At 50.9% G+C, this 22,578-nt stretch overlaps 2 protein-coding genes across 2 annotated transcripts in view; both read right to left on the reverse strand.

The window, feature by feature from the left end:
• LOC140396913 (histone-lysine N-methyltransferase NSD3-like) overlaps positions 1 to 22,578 on the reverse strand; it is a 579,137-nt gene that overhangs the window by 132,085 nt on the left and 424,474 nt on the right.
• The window catches only part of LOC140397074 (fibroblast growth factor receptor 1-like), a 215,582-nt gene that overhangs the window by 58,226 nt on the left and 134,778 nt on the right, over positions 1 to 22,578 (reverse strand). The gene's annotated exons all lie outside the window — the stretch shown is intronic.

Below are 22,578 nucleotides of genomic sequence, written 5' to 3' on the forward strand. Positions count from 1 at the left end.
CAATGGTAACCGTCAAAATGGAACCGCATCATCACTTGAAAGTGGCAAAATTTACAAACTATGGTACACAGCAGGAGGATGGGACTAGGGTGGGGGTGGGGTGGGACTTGACTTATACACCACATGTTGATGGATGTGGTCTTCATTTTGAAATGAGAAGAAAAGAAATTCTGCAGGGGTAACTTTAACCACAATGAAATATTTAAAAACTATCAAATTCATTGCCTTTGGTAACCCATGAAAAGGGTTCATCAATTGATTCCGAGTCACTTTGGCCACAGCAGCATCAAGATCTCACTCTGGGTCAGATGTGGTGCTTTCGGTTTCAAAATCATCCCGCTGGAACAAATCATCTTCCTCTCCATCCATTGAATGGCAGACTGTGCATCAACGTCATCCCATGGTTTGATGACAAGTGGGACGGCAAGCGTTTTTCCACTCTTTTCTCCTTCAACTATCCACCGATTCCAATCAGCATCAACATGATCCTTCAATGGTTTGTGAAGTAGACTTACAAAAGGTTGAACTATGGATGACAGGCCCCTGATAAAACTGCAATTTGGGTGTTATTTCTTTACAGGCACCTCTTGATCTCATCGGTTATATCGGTTCTGACGTGTCCCGCGATAATATGTTTCTAGTGGAGGGACCGGGATGTCTAATCCACACATTATCATCCATACCTTTACTCCATTCTACTCTGCAATGATGATCATGAACAAGGATAAAAATTCCTGCAGGGAACCTGATACTCAACAAGGTTTTGCATTTGAATTGGGGCTGTTAAAGCTCAGTTGGCTGGACAGCTATTCATGATGCAAAGCAAGGCCAACTGCACGGGTTCAATTCCCGTACCGGCTGAGGTTATTCATGAAGGTCCCGTCTTCGCAGTCCTACCCCTTGCCTGAGGTGTAGTGACCCTCAGGTTAAATCACAACCGGTCTCCCTCTCAAAAGGAAAGCAGCCTATGGTCACCTGGGACTATGGTGACTTTCCTACTTTACATTTGGAAAGTACTGTCATAATATACACCAGTATATCATGGTGCAGACATACACACACACACACACACTGATGGACATGCAGTGGGACCAATCAGCATACACATCACCGCAGCCAATCACCAGTGAGGGCACACGCACTATAAAGACAGGGGACGGGAGAGTTCCCGCTCATTCTAGTAGCAGCCAGCTCGGAGCACAGAGCTCACAGCCTGCAACACAGACATTCACCATGTGCTGAGTGCATCGCCTGGTTAGGACCAGGCAAGGGTCAGCAGTTAAAGCTGGTATTGCATTTACCCACAGTTCAAGTATGTTAATATAGTTAACCTTATAATAAAATGGAGTTGCACCACTTCCAGTGTTGGTGACCTGTTTGTGATCCAGAACACCCAACACATCATGATACCAGGATTGGTTGCATACTAGCACTTCTGAGACCCACCTTCAACGAATCAGCATTATGGCATCCTGAAGTATGGAGAGCATCAACCCGCCGCCGCCGCTCTGCATCACCGGCACCTCAGCGTACAGTGATAACCAGCAACGATACCCAGGCAAGATGTTCAAGATCCGGGTTCCGCAGCAGCTCCAGTGCCACGGCGATCTCCGTGAAAACTGGCGTGTATTCCGGCAAACGTTTGAAATCTTCCTGCTGGCAGCCGAACTAGAAGACCTGGCCGATGCTGAAGAAACAGAGCGTCTCCTCACCATTGCCGGTGCCAGAGCAGAAGAAATCTTTTAAAAATCCAAGTTCTCCAAGGGGCAAAACAGGAGCTACTTCCAGGCAGTCCTGGACAAATTCGGCAAATACTGTGAGGAAAACACACTCCAACCAGCAAGAAAAAGTAAGAGAAGCGCCGGTACTTACCTCGAGGCCGAAATCCCGGAGCACAGACAATTTTGGTCGGCGGCCATCATTGTAAAGGAACTGCACATGCACAGATGCGCGACGCCGCGCATGCGCAGTCACGAAAACGGCCATCAGTAAAGGAATCGCGATCTGCGCATATGCAAACGCCTCCTACGTGCTACGTCACACGCGTCATGACATCAGAGGCCCCGGCAAGCAGTTACCTAACCCCAAACCGAGTCCGATTCCGACTTCCCGCAGACCAGTAACACTGAGGACCCGAGGGAGCCTTTTCCAGTCGCTGTTGTAGCAAAGAACAGGCTGTCCCCGAATCAAAACCACCAGCCTCAGTCGGTGCACAGCATTGATCCAGACGACGAGTGGTGTGCCACCCTGACGGTCAACCGATCCCAGATACGATTCCGACTGGACACTGGTGCTTCCGCTAATCTCCTAGTGTGGTCAGCCTTTCAGACCCTTGGGGTTAAACCAACCATTCTTCCGTCGACCTGCCAACTAGTGGACTACAATGGCAACGTCATTCCTGCTACCGGTTCATGCCAACTCGAAGTGACGCACAACTCGCGAAAAGCCATCCTTCCCTTCGAGATCGTGGGCTCGACGAAGGACTCTGTGCTAGGCGCACAGGCGTGCAAACTCCTAAACCTCGTTCAACGAGTACACTCTCTCTCTCCAGAGGACACGTCTGCCTTCCAGGATGCGGACTTCAGGGCGCAACTCAATGCCATCATCGACCAGCACCGCGACGTTTTCAAAGGCCTGGGCACGCTTCCATACACTTACAAAATCCTGCTCAAACAAGACGCCACGCCTGTGGTTCATGCACCTCGCAGAGTCCCAGCACCCCTCAAGGACCGCCTCAAGCAGCAGCTGCAGGACCTCCAGGACCAAGGAGTGCGCTCCAGAGTGACGGAACCAACCGACTGGGTCAGTTCCATGGTGTGCGTAAAGAAGCCTTCCGGCGAGCTCCGGATCTGCATTGACCCAAAGGATCTGAATCGCAACATAATGAGGGAGCATTACCCGATCCCCAATCGCAAGGAGATCACTGCGAGATGGCTCGGGCCAACATCTTCACCAAACTTGACGCCTCAAAAGGATTCTGGCAAATTCAACTAGCAGGTCCAGCAGAAAGCTGTGTACCTTTAATACCCCGTTTGGCAGATACTGCTGCAACAGGATGCCGTTTGGGATTATATCGGCATCAGAAGTATTCCACCGGACCATGGAGAATTTGATGGAGGGCATTGAGGGTGTGCGCGTCTATGTTGACGACATCATCACTTGGTCCAACACCCCGCAAGGAGCATATTAGTCGCCTCCAGCGCGTTTTCAAATGAATACGGGACCAAGGCCTTCGCTTCAACAGAGCCAAATGTTCCATCGGCCAGACGGAACTCAAGTTCCTAGGGGACCACATCTCCCGGTTGGGTGTGCGGCCGGATGCGGACAAGGTGACAGCCATCACAGCCATGCAGAAGCCAGCGGATAAGAAGGCGGTCATCCAATTTTTGGGCATGGTCAACTTCCTGGGGAAGTTCATCCCCAACCTCGCCTCCCATACCACAGCTCTCCGGAACCTGGTCAGGAAGTCAACAGACTTCCAATGGCTTCCCGCCCACAAGCGCGAATGGAAGGAGCTTAAGACCAAGCTTACCACGGCCCCGATATTGGCATTTTTTGACCCCACGAAGGAAACAAAAATTTCAACGGATGCTAGCCAATCCGGCATTGGGGTGGTGCTCCTAAAACGCGATGAGGCCTCATCATGGGCCCCCGTTGCATATGCGTCACGTGCCATGACCCCCACGGAACAGCACTACGCGCAGATCAAAAAGGAGTGCCTGGACCTGTTGACTGGGGTCGACAAATTTCATGATTACGTGTATGGCCTCCCCCAATTCACTGTCGAGACCGACCATCGTCCGCTGGTCAACATTATACAAAAAGACCTGAATGATATGAACCCCTCGCCTCCAGCGCATTTTGCTTAAACTTCGGCGGTACGATTTCAAGCTCCTATACACCCCGGGCAAGGACCTGATCATAGCCGACGTTCTGTCCAGGACAGTCAACACCCTGTGTGACCCAGAGGGGTTCGTCTGCCAGGTTGACGCTCATGTGGCCTTCACGGCTTCTAATCTGCCAGCCACGGATGAACGCCTTATCCACATTCGCCGCGAGACTGCGGCTGACCCCCCTACTACAGCGTGTCATGCGCCACATGACGGACGGGTGGCTCAAGGGCCAATGCCCGCAGTTCTACAATATCAGAGACGATCTGGCAGTAGTCAATGGTGTCCTCCTGAAGCTGGATCGCATCATGATCCTGCACAGCATGCGCCAGCTCGTTTTGGAACAGCTACACGAGGGCCATCTTGGCATGGGAAAGTGCCGACGGAGGGCCCGAGAGGCTGTGTACTGGCCCGGCATCAATGAGGACATCATCAACACAGTGTTCAACTCCCCCACCTGTCAGCGGTTCCAGCCGGCCCAACCACGTGAGACCCTACAGCCCCATGAGTTGGTCACGTCCCCTTGGTCTAAGGTAGCCGTTGACCTGTTCCATGCGCTCGGCAGGGACTATGTTCTGATTGTAGACTATTTTTCGAACTACCCGAAGGTCGTACGCCTGCATGACATCACATCATCGGCGGTCATCCGTGCCTGCAAGGAGACCTTTGCTCGTAACGGCATCCCACTCACTGTGATGTTGAACAATAGTCCCTGCTTCGCGAGCCAGGAATGATCCAACTTTGCCAGCAGGTGCAACTTTGTGCATGTGACATCCAGTCCCCTGCACCCCCAATCCAATGGCAAAGCGGAAAAGGGCGTCCACATCATCAAACGGCTCCTCTGCACGGCTACCGATGCAGGGTCCGACTTCTACCTCGCCTTGCTGGCCTATCGTTCGGCCCCACTCTCCACGTGCCTGTCGCCAGCCCAGCTGCTCATGGGTCGCACCCTCAGGCCCATGGTGCCGTCCATTCACGTCCCAGACCTCGACCACGTTCCGGTCCTTCAGCGGATGCAACAGTCTCGTGCACAACACAAGGCGGCGCATGACGCTCGGGCAACTGATCTCCCTGCTCTGGCGCCGGATGACAACGTCCGCTCCATCTTCCTGAGGGTGGCTGGTCTGCAACTGCTGTGGTTCTTCGGCAGGTGTCTCCCTGCTCGTTCCTGGTTCGTCTGCCAGATGGTTCCATTCGCCGCCGCAATCGGCGTGCCCTTCGTCTCGTTCCACGCTCGCTACGTGATCCTCCACCAGTGCCACACCCTCCTGTTGTCCCCAACCTGGATTCTGTGAGGATTCGGAATACTCTGCATCCTGCTCACTCTTCCGTGGCCCAGCCCGTTCCTCAGCCGGTGGCTCCTGACCCACCCTTGAGGCGGTCAACCAGAATTCGTCGCCCACCTCAGAGACTTGACTTATGGGTTTTACGATGTTGGACTCATTGATCTGTTCTGTTATCCTGTTTCATCGTTCCTGTAGTTTGTATATAATGTTCATTTTGTTGTTGGTGTGACACCCTATTTCTCTGCACCAGGCACCTTCCCGTGTAAATAGATTAGCCTCACGTACATAGTCATGTAAATAACACGCAGACACATAGTCAGGTACATTCACTACACAATATTTATTGTCACTTATTCTTTATATAAAAGGGGGGATGTCATAATATACACCAGTATATCATGGTGCAGACACAAACACACACTCTGGTGGACATGCAGTGGGACCAATCAGCATACACAACACCGCAGCCAATCACCAGTGAGAGCACACGCACGATAAAGACAGGGGACGGGAGAGTTCCCGCTCATTCTAGTAGCAGCCAGCTCGGAGCACAGAGCTCACAGCCTGCAACACAGATATTCACCATGTGCTGAGTGCATCACCTGGTAAGGACTAGGCAAGGGTCAACAGTTAAAGCTGGTATTGCATTTGCCCACAGTTCAAGTATGTTAATATAGTTAACCTTATAATAAAATAGAGTTGCACCACTTCCAGTGTTGGTGACCTGTTTGTGATCCAGAACACCCAACACATCAAGTACCACAGGATTTAATTTCACTCAGATGGTCGTCCGGGCTCGGATCATCGTGAATCTTGGCTTCACGTGTCCTGTGGTTCCCACTGAAACACTTTTGGAACCTTTCCACTCCATAGTTGGGTGGCTGGACGTATCAGAATAACACAGAGTTCCCTCCCTGAAACACAGTTATTTGTCGAGTTCGCAAATGTTACGAGATTTAGGTTGAAACCAGCTTTGTGTTTCATTTTTTTTAACTGGAGGGCCCACTTCTATTTGTCATTTGTCACGTGCAGTCAGCTCTCTGGCTCTTGCACCATGCATGTTGGAGGTGAAAAGTTGAGACTAACTCCTCACGTGAACATAACATATCTTAGCATGTAAAAGAATGGGGTCAGTTGATACAGCAGGTTAGTTTGGAGGCTACAATCTATGGTTATCAGATTGATCTGTCATAGAGCCAAGGAGACATGATGGGCTGAATGGCTTCCTTTGTGCACACCCTCATGGTGGTTTGTAACTCTCACCTCCCATACCTTGGATAATGATGTTGTTTGTCAATTCTGTCGCCGGAGCACATCAACGCAGATGCCACGTGAAACTGATTAACAATGAGCGTACAGTCCTGACGTTTTTGCTGACTCCTGTTTTGTTCTCTGCCTTCCCATGACCTTCGCTCCAAGTGCTGGGCACTTCGAGCCAATGGCATTGCAAAATGCCTGCACCCAATGAAGCACCTCCGGAGCACACAGGCTGTTGCGTGTGGAACTAACTCCTGCTAATTCTGGATTGCTGCTGGTTGGGATCGGATTTTGGGAGGCTGATAAAGAACAGCATGTTTAAATCACGGCTTCTTGCTTCAGAAACCCACTGCGTACAGTATTTTTCTTTCACAGAGATTATAAACGGCAAGTGCGCAAGGGACAGGGCTGGAGGTTCAGGAGCAGTAACTGGGGTGGGCGGGGGATTCCCAGGCTCTACTGTATTGCTAACAGGAGGTTAACAAGCTGCAGAAAAGGGAACACCCAGCTGAAAGCCCATAACACCAGGCCTTGGGAGCCCACCACCAGGATCCCCGCAATCACCCATTGTGAAAGGCCTGGTATAGCTGCAGCCCCTGACTGGCCGCACACTGCGCAGGTCAGCTGTCAGTCTGTCCTTAGGTGAAGAAGAGAGAGTCAGGGGGACTGCAATCACATGAACCTTCCTGTGATGGTGTGCGGGAGGTTTCTTTTTGAGAGGCAGGGAGGGAGGTGCTGCTGCATTCTGCACAGTGGTTTGCTGACTGCTGCCACTGGCCTTGCATATATACATTGTCACCTCAAGCCAATTGTTCAAAATCTTCAAGAATCCTCAAATGAAAGAGCTTGATTAATTAACACAAAGAGATGGACAGAATCTCTCAGCTTTCCCTATGGTGATAAATGAGAACTTCTCAGAATAAGGGGAGAAGAATTTGGTTGAATTCATTTTCAAATCCAGTGGGACTGCAGATTTGCCTCTCGCTGAAGTGCTTCATTTTTTTTTTGAGTGTCTGGGTTTCGGAGCACTAACCCAATTTATCTGTGTGTCTCATCCATCAAATGGATTGACCAAGCAGCAGAGAGCACTTTTAGTCACTGATGGCTTCGATCCTTTCTGCTCTTGCCAAACTGACTTCCGATTCATCGTGTCCACGGAGACTCGTTTGTGTGGAAACGACCGGCAGAGGCTCATCAATCTTCTAGTTCTGTCTAAACCCCCGAAGGTTGCAGCTTCCAAAGCAGGCTCTGCCCGTGTACGGTGTCACATTGCTGAGTTCTGCTCTCTTGTCCCTCTCGCCTCCCTGGCTTCAGGAGGACATAGCTCAGGGTTGCAATGTTTCTGATTTGCAGCTTCTTTTTAAGTAAGCCAACTTTGCATTTGAAAGCTACCTGGATACACCACAAAACCACAGAGCAGAAGCACGCCACTCAGCCCATCGCGTCTGCTCTGCTGCTCCATGAGATCATGACTGATCCGACGTGATAATCCTCAACTTCACATTCCTGCCTTATCCCCATAACCCTTGATTCTGATTAAAAATCTGTCTATCTCAGACTTAAACATATGATAGGATGTGAACCCACACTCCCTACGTGTCATTTAGCCAGGCCTCAGGACTCCACGCAGTCACCCGAGGCTGGAATTGAACCCGGGTCCCTGGAGCTGTGAGGCAGCAGTGCTAACCACTGTGCCACAGTGACATGAATGCAAGTCCTTCTTTTAATAGTGCCACATCCTGAGAGGGCTGGCAATCCCTTCAGCTCATTGTCCCCACAGGTGATTGTGGCTCTCGTTCTCATCCTCCACTCCAGTATTTGACTCCTACTTGAAGCAATTGATCCTCCCAATTTCTTGTCCATCGAGATCAGTTTTGGCCTGGATAAAGCTTTCTGATTGAGGAGTGGAATCTTTCTGCCGATATCCTGCCAATGCCTGGCAGTCTTTCCCTCAGTACAATAATAACCTCCATGGACCTCAATGCTCCGAGTGCTGATCTAACCAGTGCTTTATGGAGTGTTGGCCCTCAAGCCCCCTCCCTCACAACAATCTGTTTAACTTGGCAGCTGGAGTGAGGCCATGACAACACTTCCAGGTGTCAGTCAAATGAAAGACCAAAGATTTTCCCGTCCCCATGTTCATTCAAAAGAGTTTGCAGGAAATCACGACCGTGCAACAAGAGAATTGCTCATTGTGTGTACAGCCAAGGCCCCTGCAGCTTTCAGGCTACGTTAGCACCTTGTCACAGTCTGAGTGAACTGAGCAGAGGTTTCTCCCTCCTGTCTGTCAAACTGAGCTGGGGTTCAAATAGGGGAAACGGTCTGAATGAAGACTCCAAACAGCCAGATGTTGGGGGCTCCTTTAACAAGCGTTGCTTTGCGAAGGCTTGCCATCACATGTCGAGGAAGGGTCACTTCAGCCAAGTGTAGCCTTTGGCTGATACTTGACCCAGGAATGCTGCTTGTCCCCACTTGCCCCCTCTCAACATTACAACCATCAGTGTATTTCTCACATACTTATTTGGCTGCTAATCCCTTCGGGACATTGAAGATGGGGAAGATGCTCTATCAATAAAGGTTCCCAAGCTTTCGGGCTGCAATAAAGTCGATGAAAAGGAGCCGTTAGCACCTCGACTCTCACAGATCTCATGACAACATTGCCCATCCTAACCGTTCAGAATCTGGGGCGGGATGCTCCGACGCCCCGCCGGGTCAGAGAATCGTCGGGGGCTGGCGTGAATCCCGCCCCCGCCGGTTGCCGCATTCTCCGGTACCGGAGATTTGGCGGGGGGCGGCAATTGCGCCGCGCCGGTTGCCCTCCCCCCCGGTGATTCTCCGGCCCGAATGGGCCGAAATCCCGCTGCTGGAATGCATGTCCCGCCGGCGTGGATTAAACCACCTATCTTACCTGCGGGACAAGGCGGCACGGGCGGCCTCCGGGGTCCTGTTGGGGGCGTGGGCGATCTGGCCCCGGGGGTTGCCCCCATGGTGGCCTGGCCCGCGATCGGGGCCCACCGATCCGCGGGCGGGCCTGTGCCGTGGGGGCACTCTTTTCCTTCCGCCTTCGCCATGGTCTCCACCATGGCGGAGGCGGAAGAGACCCCCTTCACTGTGCATGCGCGGGGATGCCGTGAGCGGCGGCTAACGCTCCCGCGCATGCGCCGCCCGGCAATGTCATTTCCGCGCCAGCTGGCGGGGCACCAAAGGACTTTCCCGCCAGCTGGCGGGGCGGAAATCAGTCCGGCGCAGGCCTAGCCCCTCAAGGTTCGGGCTCGGCTGCTCAAGATGCGGAGGATTCCACATCTTTGGGGCGGCGCGATGCCGGACTGATTTGCGCCGTTTTTGGCGCCGGTCGGCGGACATCGTGCCGATTGCGGAGAATTCTGCCCCTGGTCTTTTGTCCAAAAAAATACCGACCTACCTGTTGCTGCGAGTTTACCAACATTTGTACTTCAAAGCTCCTTGGGGTTCACAGTCAACTGTCCCATGACACCATTTGTTCTGGTTTCCACCATTCTATCTGGCTGTCTACCAGATTTGTTTAGGATGGCCCATCTGAACTTGCTGCCACTTTTGTGGGCTGGTTCATTCAGACCAATGAAGAAGGAACAATCAGGACACTGACCTTTTCCAATGCTCCAGGTTTACGATATACCAGCTCAGTCTGTGATGGCAGCACCCGGACTTCAGTTTATGGGCTGTGTGCTACAGCTGACTGCCTTCACTTCTACCAGCAGCAGAAGACTTACAGTGCTTCCAGTGCTAGTTCCTGAGGCATGGATCTCATCGAGTCAGCCTCGCTCGATTCACCAAATCCTTTTCTTGGTCACATCCAGTGGTTGGGATCTGGAATGCACTGCCTGCAAGTGTGGTGGAGGCAGGTTCGATCAAGGCATTCAAGAGGACATGGGATGATTACTTGAATAGAAACAGTGTGATGGAGTACAGGGAAAGGGCAGGGGAATGGCACTCATTTGGAGTCCCGGTGCCGACACGATGGGCCAAGTGGCCATCTCCTGCACTGGCACAATTCTGTGATGCTGGGCGGGATTCACCGCAATCAGCGAATTGGCCCAACGCCGGTGCCAACAACGGCACAAACCAGTCCGGCTACGTGCCAACCGGAAGTTGCGGAATTCTCCGCACATCCCCCCCGGAAGGCGGCAGAGGGGTTGCCGTCACGCCAGCCGGCGCCGAAGGGACTGCGCGAGTTGACGCATGCGCAGACCGGCCGGCATATTCTGCCGCATGCGCAGGGGGGTGTCTTCACCGCGCCGGCCATGGCGGGGCCCTCGAGGGTCCGGCGCGGAAGGAAGGAGTGCCCCCACGGCACAGGCCCGCCCGCAGATTGGTGGGCCCCGATCGCGGGCCAGGCCACTGTGGCCCCCCCCCCCCCCCCCAGGACCGGAACCCCCCACCTCTCCCCCCCCAGGCCCGCACCAACCGGCCTACCAGCCAGGTCCTGCCGTGTGGGACCAATCCACGCCAGCGGGTCTGGCCAGAAACCGACAGCCGCAGAGCCCATTGGGACCTGGAAAATTGCCGGGGGCGGGGGGGGGGGGATTCGCGCCGCCCCCCGGGATTCTCCGACCTGGCGGGGGGTCGGAGAATCCTGCCCTCTGTCTCTCAGGGAATCAAGAAACAGTGGAGTTCAAGGTGAAGATCAGCCTGATTGAATAGTAGAAAATGCTCAGGAGGCGTTTGGCCTACACCCATTCCTATTTCTTATCATCTTATGTTCCTTGGCCTGGAGCTGACTGCAAAAAATGCCTGGGTAACACCAGAGACTACCACATCTATACTCTGTGAATGAGTGGTAGCACCAGAGACTACCACATCTATACTCTGTGAATGAGTGCAGTAAGAACTTGGAGAGGTGGAGATATTAGGTCAGATGACCAAAAGCTTGGTCAAAGATGGATTCTCCGATTCTGGAGCTGTGTCCCTATACTGGTTTGGGAAAGGCAGAAAAATAGTGTAAAACGGCCACCGATTCCCCGTTTTGCTGGGGACTAGCATGCCGGCAGCGTACAGCACCCGGCTCTCGCTGCCGATACGGCCCGGAGATTCGTGGCCGCGCATGCGCACGGCGATGGGCGCTCACGGACCCGGCCCGCGAAATAGACCCCCCCTTCGGCCAGTTTGTGTGCCCCGGACCAATCTCCCCCCCCCCAGTCCCTGATGAAGTCCCCCGCTGCCCATGGATTGGCCCTCCCCCGACTATGGACTGCTGGACTGAGTCCGCAGCTGCCACGTCGAGTTCAACAACAACAAAACAACAAAGAAATGTACAGCACAGGAACAGGCCCTTCGGCCCTCCAAGCCCGTGCCGACCATACTGCCCGACTAAACTACAATCTTCTACACTTCCTGGGTCCGTATCCTTCTATTCCCATCCTATTCATATATTTGTCAAGATGCCCCTTAAATGTCCCTATCGTCCCTGCTTCCACTACCTCCTCCTGTAGTGAGTTCCAGGCACCCACTACCCTCTGCGTAAAAAACTTGCCTCGTACATCTACTCTAAACCTTGCCCCTCTTACCTTAAACCTATGCCCCCTAGTAATTGACCCCTCTACCCTGGGGAAAGCCTCTGACTATCCACAATGTCTATGCCCCTCATAATTTTGTATACCTCTATCAGGTCGCCCCTCAACCTCCTTCGTTCCAGTGAGAACAAACCGAGTTTATTCAATCGCTCCTCATAGCTTATGCCCTCCATACCAGGCAACATTCTGGTAAATCTCTTCTGCACCCTCTCTAAAGCCTCCACATCCTTCTGGTAGTGTGGCGACCAGAATTGAACACTATACTCCAAGTGTGGCCTAACTAAGGTTCTATACAGCTGCAACATGACTTGCCAATTCTTATACTCAATGCCCCGGCCAATGAAGGCAAGCATGCCGTATGCCTTCTTGACTACCTTCTCCACCTGTGTTGCCCCTTTCAATGACCTGTGGACCTGTACTCCTAGATCTCTTTGACTTTAAATACTCGAGGGTTCTACCATTCACTGTATATTCCCTACCTGCATTAGCCCTTCCAAAATGCATTACCTCACATTTGTCCGGATTAAACTCCATCTGCCATCTCTCCGCCCAAGTCTCCAGACAATCTAAATCCTGCTGTATCCTCAGACAGTCCTCATCGCTATCCGCAATTCCACCAACCTTTGTGTCGTCTGCAAACTTACTAATCAGACCAGTTACATTTTCCTCCAAATCATTTATATATACTACAAAGAGCAAAGGTCCCAGCACTGATCCCTGTGGAACACCACTGGTCACAGCCCTCCAATTAGAAAAGCATCCCTCCATTGCTACCCTCTGCCTTCTATGGCCTAGCCAGTTCTGTATCCACCTTGCCAGTTCACCCCTGATCCCGTGTGACTTCACCTTTTGTACTAGTCTGCCATGAGGGACCTTGTCAAAGGCCTTACTGAAGTCCATATAGACAACATCTACTGCCCTACCTGCATCAATCATCTTAGTGACCTCCTCGAAAAACTCTATCAAGTTAGTGAGACACGACCTCCCCTTCACAAAACCGTGCTGCCTCTCACTAATACGTCCATTTGCTTCCAAATGGGAGTAGATCCTGTCTCGAAGAATTCTCTCCAGTAATTTCCCTACCACTGAAGTAAGGCTCACCGGCCTGTAGTTCCCGGGATTATCCTTGCTACCCTTCTTAAACAGAGGAACAACATTGGCTATTCTCCAGTCCTCCGGGACATCCCCTGAAGACAGCAAGGATCCAAAGATTTCTGTCAAGGCCTCAGCAATTTCCTCTCCAGCCTCCTTCAGTATTCTGGGGTAGATCCCATCAGGCCCTGGGGACTTATCTACCTTAATATGTTTTAAGACACCCAACACCTCGTCTTTTTGGATCACAATGTGACCCAGGCTCTCTACACCCCCTTCTCCAGACTCAACATCTACCAATTCCTTCTCTTTGGTGAATACTGATGCAAAGTATTCATTTAGTACCTCGCCCATTTCCTCTGGCTCCACACATAGATTCCCTTGCCTATCCTTCAGTGGGCCAACCCTTTCCCTGGCTACCCTCTTGCTTTTTATGTACGTGTAAAAAGCCTTGGGATTTTCCTTAACCCTATTTGCCAATGACTTTTCATGACCCCTTCTAGCCCTCCTGACTCCTTGCTTAAGTTCCTTCCTACTTTCCTTATATGCCACACAGGCTTCGTCTGTTCCCAGCCTTTTAGCCCTGACAAATGCCTCCTTTTTCTTTTTGACGAGGCCTACAATATCACTCGTCATCCAAGGTTCTCGAAAATTGCCGTATTTATCTTTCTTCCTCACAGGAACATGCCTGTCCTGTATTCCTTTCAACTGACACTTGAAAGCCTCCCACATGTCAGATGTTGATTTGCCCTCAAACATCCGCCCCCAATCTATGTTCTTCAGTTCCCGCCTAATATTGTTATAATTAGCCTTCCCCCAATTTAGCACATTCATCCTCGGACCACTCTTATCCTTGTCCACCAGTACTTTAAAACTTACTGAATTGTGGTCACTGTTACCGAAATGCTCCCCTACTGAAACATCTACCACCTGGCCGGGCTCATTCCCCAATACCAGGTCCAGTACCGCCCCTTCCCTAGTTGGACTGTTTACATATTGTTTTAAGAAGCCCTCCTGGATGCTCCTTACAAACTCCGCCCCGTCTAAGCCCCTGGCACTAAGTGAGTCCCAGTCAATATTGGGGAAGTTGAAGTCTCCCATCACCACAACCCTGTTGTTTTTACTCTTTTCCAAAATCTGTCTACCTATCTGCTCCTCTATCTCCCGCTGGCTGTTGGGAGGCCTGTAGTATACCCCCAACATTGTGACTGCACCCTTCTTATTCCTGATCTCTACCCATATAGCCTCACTGCCCTCTGAGGTGTCCTCTCGCAGTATAGCTGTGATATTCTCCCGAACAAGTAGCGCAACTCCGCCTCCCCTTTTACATCCCCCTCTATCCCGCCTGAAACATCTAAATCCTGGAACGTTTAGCTGCCAATCCTGCCCTTCCCTCAACCAGGTCTCTGTAATGGCAACAACATCATAGTTCCAAGTAGTAATCCAAGCTCTAAGTTCATCTGCCTTACCCGTAATGCTCCTTGCATTAAAACATATGCACTTCAGGCCACCAGACCCGCTGTGTTCAGCAACTTCTCCCCGTCTGCTCTGCCTCAGAGCCACACTGTCCCTATTCCCTAGTTCTCCCTCGATGCTCTCACCTTCTGACCTATTGCTCCCGTGCCCACCCCCGACAGATGAGACCACAAGTGTCCCGCGCCGTCGGGAACTCAGCTGGTCGGGGGTGGAGCAGCTGGAGCAGACCTCAGGCAATGTCCTGAGGCCATCGATACATGGCGCAGCGTCTTTGGAGGGGGCGGAGCATCGCAAAAGTGGCGCCGCCCCCGATTTGGTCGGAAGCTTTGATTCTCCGGCCGATCGCCGAACGCGATTTCGGCTTCGGCGACCATAGAATCCAGCCCAAGGTTTTCAGCAATGTCATAAAGTATGAAAGCACAGTGAGGGAGGCAAAGTGACTGAGGCAGGGAACCCAGATCTTAACTGAAGGTGCAGCCACTAATGATGGAGCAATGGAAATCCTGGCTGCTCAAAAGCCTAGATTTAGAGAAGGGACAGATATTTTGGAGGCTTGTGGGGTTAGAGCAGACCAAGTTCTTAGTTTGGAATGTGTGGGTCAGTGAAACATCAGCAAAAGTGGTTTGTTCAGGGACACATGAGAAATGCAATCTGTGCCAAATCAGCTCTCCAATTTTCTGTCTAATTATCTCTCCGAGATGGGCTGTCTTTTGTTTCTGAGTATAAATTACTGCAAACTTTTCAACTGTTCCTATCTGTGGAATGTTGCCCACCCGGGCTCCAGTTTCTCACTCCCCAGTGAGATGACCCAGGTTAACAAGGACCTCAGCTAAGAGTGGGTCTCGGTTCTTCTCCAATGAGCAAACACCACATCGCAGCCACCGACAATTGCTCCAGACCTGCAGCTAATGTGGAACAGGTTGCAGCTCTTTGTGGGGATAGATTCCGTGCCTGCTTTGAGGTACTCTCTTACCCTATTTGTAATCCTACCCCCACCGTTCACAAGTGTGTAACTTAACCCTCAGAGTACTGACATACTGTCATGTTTTCAGTACACAGGATTTCAGCAAGATTTAATCCTCAGCAGCAGCCAAACACAGAGCTACAAACCCGAGATATTCAAAGACTTGGATTTCTATACTGCCCTTTGTGGTGATATGCATCACCATATATACACAAGGGGTTAATGGAAATACACTACAACTAAGTAAACACTAGAGGCAGCACCGGAGATGTCATGATATGCAAACATGCAGCTAATGAACACTTAGAATAAGACACAACCAATGAGCAGTAAAGACACCCAGAGGTGGCATTACCACAAGGGGGCATTACACAACCCATATAAAAGGCCACAGCACACATGCTCTGTCTCTTTCCACAGACAGACATCGAGAGCAGGCATTGTCAAACTCGGGGGCGTGACCCGCGGGTGGGTCGAGGGCGGGTGTCCGGTGGGTCGCGGAGCCGTCCGATCGCGCAAATCTGCGCGCAACAGCCGCAGCAGCCGGCTGTTAAAAACGCCGGCTGTAAGCGGCCTTCAAAGTGGCCGCGAACATGTAAAAAAAATGCGGCCACACACTGCGCATGCATGCCAGATCATCGGTGCGCAAGCGCAAAACTATGCGCATGCGCGCCGATGATCGGGCACGCATGCGCAGTGTGGCCGCTTTTTTTTAAACAGTCGCAGCTTTCTGTTTTACAAGTTCGGGGGGGGTTTATTCATTTATTTTATTCATTTAATTTTTATTTTTTTCATTTATTTTATTCATTTTGTTTTTTTTTACAAGTTTGGGGGTGGTTTTTTTGAAAAAATGTTAGCGGAAAAAAATGCAGAACTTTGGACAAATGGTGACTCCATAATTTCCGACACCGGAAGGCTTCACCTTTATCCAGCAGGTTCCATTGGAGGAGCGTGTACGAGGGCCAAAGGGACCCAAAACCATTTCCTCAATTTTTGTCAGCAGCAAACAAGGTAAGAGAAAATGCTGGGTCGCGAAGGTCGGCCGGTTGGTAAAAATGGGTCCCCGGAAAAAAAGTTTGAAGAACACTGATCTAGAGAGTACATCAGGGTTGATCAGATGCATCACACCCAGCACTTGGCTCAGAGCAGACTGGTTTAGTTAAACTGAGTTACTACAGTTAGATTAGCAGGAGAGTCGAACTCATTTGGAGTATTGTGTGCAGTTCTGGTCACCTCATTATAGGAAGGATGTGGAAGCTTTGGAAAGGGTGCAAAGGAGATTTACCAGGATGCTGCCTGGTTTGCAGGATAGGTCTTATGAGGAAAGGTTGAGGGAGCTAGGGCTTTTCTCTTTGGAGTGGAGGAGGATGAGAGGCGGCTTAATAGAGGTTTATAAGATAATGAGGGGATAGATAGAGTGGACGTTCAGAGACTATTTCCTCGGGTGGATGTAGCTGTTACAAGGGGGCATAACTATAAGACTAAGGGTGGGAGATATAGGAGGGATGTCCGAGGTAGGTTCTTTACTCAGAGAGTGGTTAGGGTGTGGAATGGACTGCCTGCTGTGATAGTGGAGTCGGACACTTTAGGAAATTTCATGCAGTTATTGGATAGGCATATGGAGCACACCAGAATGACAGGGAGTGGGATAGCTTGATCTTGATTTTGGACAATGCTCGGCACAACATCGAGGGCCGAAGAGCCTGTTCTGTGCTGTACTGTTCTATGTTCATTTAAGAACTGTGTTAATAGTTCAATAAAAATATTGAACTCATCACAAAGTCTGGACCTTCCTTTGTCAAAGCATACATCAAGGAAGGAGCTTATGCTACACGAAGAACCATAACACAACACCCTTCACATGCTCAGGACATTCCAAAGAGTTTTACAGCCAATGGAGCATTTTAAACTTGAGTCGCTATTGTAATGTAGGAAATTTGGCAGCCAATAGCAAGATCTCATTGAAAGCAGTGGTAATAACCAGATAATATGTCTCTTACTCAGTGCCCAGGATATGGGCTCAAACTCCTCTATCCCTTCTCCTTGGAAGCACTGCCATGGGATCTTTTACATTAACTTTGAGAAGGCTGACAGCATCTTGCTTTCCTACCTCATCTGATAAGACGGGATCTCCAACAGTGCAGCACTCCCTCAGTACTGACCCTCTGACGGTGCAGCACTCCCTCAGTACTGACCCTCTGACAGTGCAGCACTCCCTCAGTACTGACCCTCTGACAGTGCAGCACTCCCTCAGTACTGACCCTCTGACAGTGCAGCACTCCCTCAGTACTGACCCTCTGACAGTGCAGCACTCCCTCAGTACTGACCCTCTGACAGTGCAGCACTCCCTCAGTACTGACCCTCTGACAGTGCAGCACTCCCTCAGTACTGACCCCCTGACAGTGCAGCACTCCCTCAGTACTGACCCTCTGACAGTGCAGCACTCCCTCAGTACTGACCCTCTGACAGTGCAGCACTCCCTCAGTGCTGACCCTCTGACAGTGCAGCACTCCCTCAGTACTGACCCTCTGACAGTGCAGCACTCCCTCAGTACTGACCCTCTGACAGAGCAGCACACCGTCAGTACTGACCCTCTGATAGTGCAGCACTCCCTCAGTACTGACCCTCTGACAGTGCAGCACTCCCTCTGTACTGACCCTCTGACAGTGCGGCACTCCCTCAGTACTGACCCTCTGACAGTGCAGCACTCCCTCAGTACTGCACTGGAAGTGACAGCCTGGAATTCAAGTCCTGGGGTGGGATTTGAACCCACCACCTTCTGAGTGAGACAGCGACCCAAGGTGAAACATTTGCAGGGCTATGTGGAAAGTGTGGGAAGTTCATTAATTGGGCAGCTTCTTCAAAGAGCTAGTGCAGATCCAATGGGCCAAATGGCATCCTTCATTCTCAATCTTTAAAATCTTTCTTTCTCCCCACCTGACCCCATCTGGAAGTTATTTTACTGAAACCTACCCCTGAAAAACCATCTCCTTCCAGCCAGCCATATGTGACACCTTGGAGCGGACTGCTGAGAAATGTCTACCAGTGATGTGTTGAACACGTTCATCTCTGTATCTCGCTTTCCATCTCTCTTCTCGCCCTCCACTGCCCCCCTCCATCCATGTTTCATCTTGAAGTATTTATCCAATTCCCTTTTGAAAATTATGACTGAATCTGTTCCATCACCCTTTTAACCAGGTCATAACTCAACTGTGTAAAAACATTCTCATCTCCCGGTGACTGTGAACCTGGGTCCTCTGGTTTTGCACCCTCCTGCCACTGGAAACACTTGTTCCTGGTTACTGATGAACTCCCACATGTCAGTTCAAGATGAATAATCAGAGCCATTAGAGGCCTAAATCTGGCAGGCAAGTGAGCTCCCGTCCCTTCAGCAAAGACTCGGCACAGCCATTCCAGGCGGGCAGAACATCTTCATTAGCTGCAGATAAAAGGGGGCCAATCTCAATTGGACCAACCCCACCCACCTTGTAAGAGGCAGGACAGAGCTGGAACAGTCAAGAGACGGCCAGCTTCTCTACAGCAACAGGATATGCGGCAGACAGCTACGGGCAGGGTTAATGGTAGGTGCTAAAGAAATGTAGGGAAAGTTGCACCTTATTCGCCCCCCCCCCCTCCCACCCTCACCCATTCCCCTCCTCCACAGTCTCATGTCCCCTTCACGAGAGATGGGGGGTATCATAACAGACAAGAAAACCTGTCTGAAGAGCAGCAGTACAGTCTGCCCAGAACCTGGCTGGAAGCAAAGGCCAAAGAATCTGCAAATATATAAACAGTCCAGCAGGAAAGGGGTTGAATTCATCCGGTTTTCGGATTGTTGGAACTTTTCCAAACTCCCATCCTGTCCTGCAGCTTTCCAAGAAGCGTGAAAGAAGGGCAGAACTGTGGTGAAGAGATTAAGCTTGTAAAAACCTGCAGCTTCCAAACTAACAGCTCCGGGTCTCCTCCCCTCCATCCGTTTCTCTCTGCTTTGCTGCTTCCAGGTGGAGCCAAGCCAGAGAGAGGGAAAAGAGAGAAGTATTACCGACATAGGCCAAGTGCATTGATCAGCCAGGCCTGAGCACGCTGCTGTGTTTGCTGCCAGTGACTGCAATAAAGCACACAACAAAGAAACAACCTAAGACAAGTCCCCAACAATGAAGGAATTGAATGTATATCCTTCATCAGCAGGTTAACTCCCCAGCTGCCTGCCCCGACCCTCCCCCCCACCCCCCCCTTGACACATACACACATCCTCCTCCCCTATTCTTCTGGCAGGGATTCCCAGCTGGGGGGGCTGCGGAAGGCAGCTCCTTAAGTAAAGCACACATGCCATCGAGTCCCACAAATCCTGACAGGAAATGCGCTTTAGAGAAGCCTTCTGAATTGTAGTGTGGCTCCCGTGGACAAATGGCCGCTGCGTGAGTCAGAATTTAATGACCAGCTCACTGCCAGAGACCACAGAGCTTCCCCCGGCTCATTCATTAAGAACTAAAAGCAGCTCTCTTTCTCTCTCTCTCTCCCCAGAACCGATGTCAACATTCATACAGTGACTGGCTGACTGGAATAAGAAGGGAGAGGAGGGGGAAATGGTACTTCACAGTACAGCCAGCCCCAGGTGCAGCAAACCTCACATCAGCAGCTTTCTTTGCCCATCTTCACGGCAGCAATAAGCACAAAGGGCGACTGTCGTCAAATTCAGGCCTGCGACACACCATCAGCCCAGCCGTACATATGGGTTTGGAAACCAGGACGCAATTCAAGGGGGAAGAAAGGACTCCACACAGAAAGAGGAGCCCTGTGGGATGGGGAAGGGGAATGTGGAGATGGTCTGGGAATGGGAATCGGGAACAAGGCGAAAAAGATTCCCTTCAGCACTGAGTAAACACCGACTCCTCACCTCAACAAAAGCACAGTTCAACCTCTCACCTTGGAAACCTGCCACAGTCCCTGATGGAGAAATAATTCACTCCCAGGTTCCTGTCTTGGCTCACATGTCCCGTCCTACCAGGAGATTTGCTGTCATGGTACGTTACCTTCGCCATCATAATACACCCACTGGAACTGGTGTGGAACATCAGTCATACCCCTCTTTCTGCTATCTTCCACTTTGCCCTCTGCACGGGATCGCTGTAGCTTTTCAGCACTCATCAAATGGCCGTAATACTGACGCTCTCTTTTCTGGGTGTCACTTTTTTTAAGAGTTCTTTTTGCCCTGCATTTGTCTTGTGTTCCGAATGTGGAGTTTTAATGATGCTGGGTTGGCAGTTTGAGTTGGCTCCCACCCCCACTCCAAGTGAATGCCTTGCCCACACTTTGGCACACCCATCCTGGCTTGGGTAAGATCTCCGGAACCCACCGTGTGGGTAGAAACCACAGGGGTTAGACCTTGCTCCTGCCAACCACAACCCAGCAGTATACCACCAGGCCACATCAATGTGTCAAACACCTTCCCCCAACTCAAGTGCTTCGCTCTTTCAAACCCCATGCTGCAACATCCCACAGTCTTTGACTGCACTCAAAGTCAAAAGTGTTCCATCAAAAGCTGCTCTGGAAGGACGAGTGCAAACCCACCCAGATGGAGTGAGTGAGACCACTGCAGTTGGTAATCACTTGCCACGTCAGGGCATGCTCTATAATTCCTGCATACTTTCAGCCGATCTCCCATCTTCTATCCTGTTTAAACCTGAGACTGTGTCCTAACTCAAACCAAGTCCTCTTCACTTATCACCCCTGTGCTTCACTGACCTACAATCATTCTTGGTTAATACCCCGATTTTAAATTCTCATCCTTCTTTTTCAGTTCCCTTGTGGCTTCTCCCATCCTTTGCTCTGTAATCTCTCCAGCCGGTTGTGAAGAGTTTATTTGATGTTTCATTGATGGTAGCTTGAGACTTGTGTACATGAACTGTCTATTGGCAATCCTTAACTGTACAAATCCCAGTTACTGCCATGTACGGTGCTGTTTCCAATGCAGCTCTTTACAGACTATTCTCTGAGCCTATTACTCTATACATGGTACTGTGGACAGTGCTATTCTCCAGTCCTACATTAACTCTTGCTCTGCTGAGCACCTTTACATGACAATGGCATCAAGCACACTACACAGCCCCACATCCTGAGAAATCACGAAAAATTAGGCACTTAATCCTCTGGCGCCAATGCCGCAGCAAACCCTGTGGGCCGGGGGGGACGACTCTGTGTGTGGAATTTACTGAAATATACCAGGGAGTCTTGGAAGATTGTGACTCACTCCTGGGCGATCTTTAATTTGAGTCAGGTGGGGAAAAAGTCTGATGCATCGCAAAAATACCTACTCCGCACTGTGTGCCAAATGTGGCACGGCTGTGTTCGGAGTGATGAATGCAGCCTGCCACACCTAGTACAGTTAAACTGCTCTCCACGCCGCCCCCCCCCCCCCACCAGAGGTAATCGAGGCTTGAGAGAAGAGATTCAGACCAGACGAGTAAAAAAAATTAGTCTCAGTTTCCTGTCAGAGGTGTTTGCCAAGGAAGCAATGGAGGAGGGTGGGAGTGTGTTGGATTCAGCAGCAATAAAAAAGGCCTGCTACATTTGTGAAAGCAGGCAGACACACTGTGCACCCGCCCTGCATGCTGTCAGCAAAAGACAAATAAACACTGGAATAGAACCATCCCTCCTGCTTGGGGTTCTGTCAACCTTGTGTTAAAGAAAACCCCAGTCAAACAGACTCCAGACCGGGAGTTCAGTGGACTCGCTCTCTGCTACCCGTGGGAGAATTCTGTCCTGCTTCCTTCATTGCCAGTCTGACTCAGCTTCGGGAATTGCCATAAAGAGTTGGAATGTCACGTGTTCAAACCCCGCTGCAGGGTGGCACTGAGGGAGTGCTATTTTGCCTGTGGTGCCGCTGTCTTTTGGATCAAGCATTCAACCAACCGATTCAAATTGGACACAGAGGCATTGTGACCAATATCCTCTCTTCAGCAAAACTGTGAAAAAGGAGATCAACTAGCCATTATCTGAGGGGTAAATATTAGGCAGGATAGTGGGGGAGAACTGAGGGGATATTTCACATCCAACTGGGGCGT

This window comes from Scyliorhinus torazame, chromosome 20 (assembly GCF_047496885.1).
Source record: "Scyliorhinus torazame isolate Kashiwa2021f chromosome 20, sScyTor2.1, whole genome shotgun sequence".
Lineage (NCBI taxonomy): Eukaryota > Metazoa > Chordata > Chondrichthyes > Carcharhiniformes > Scyliorhinidae > Scyliorhinus > Scyliorhinus torazame.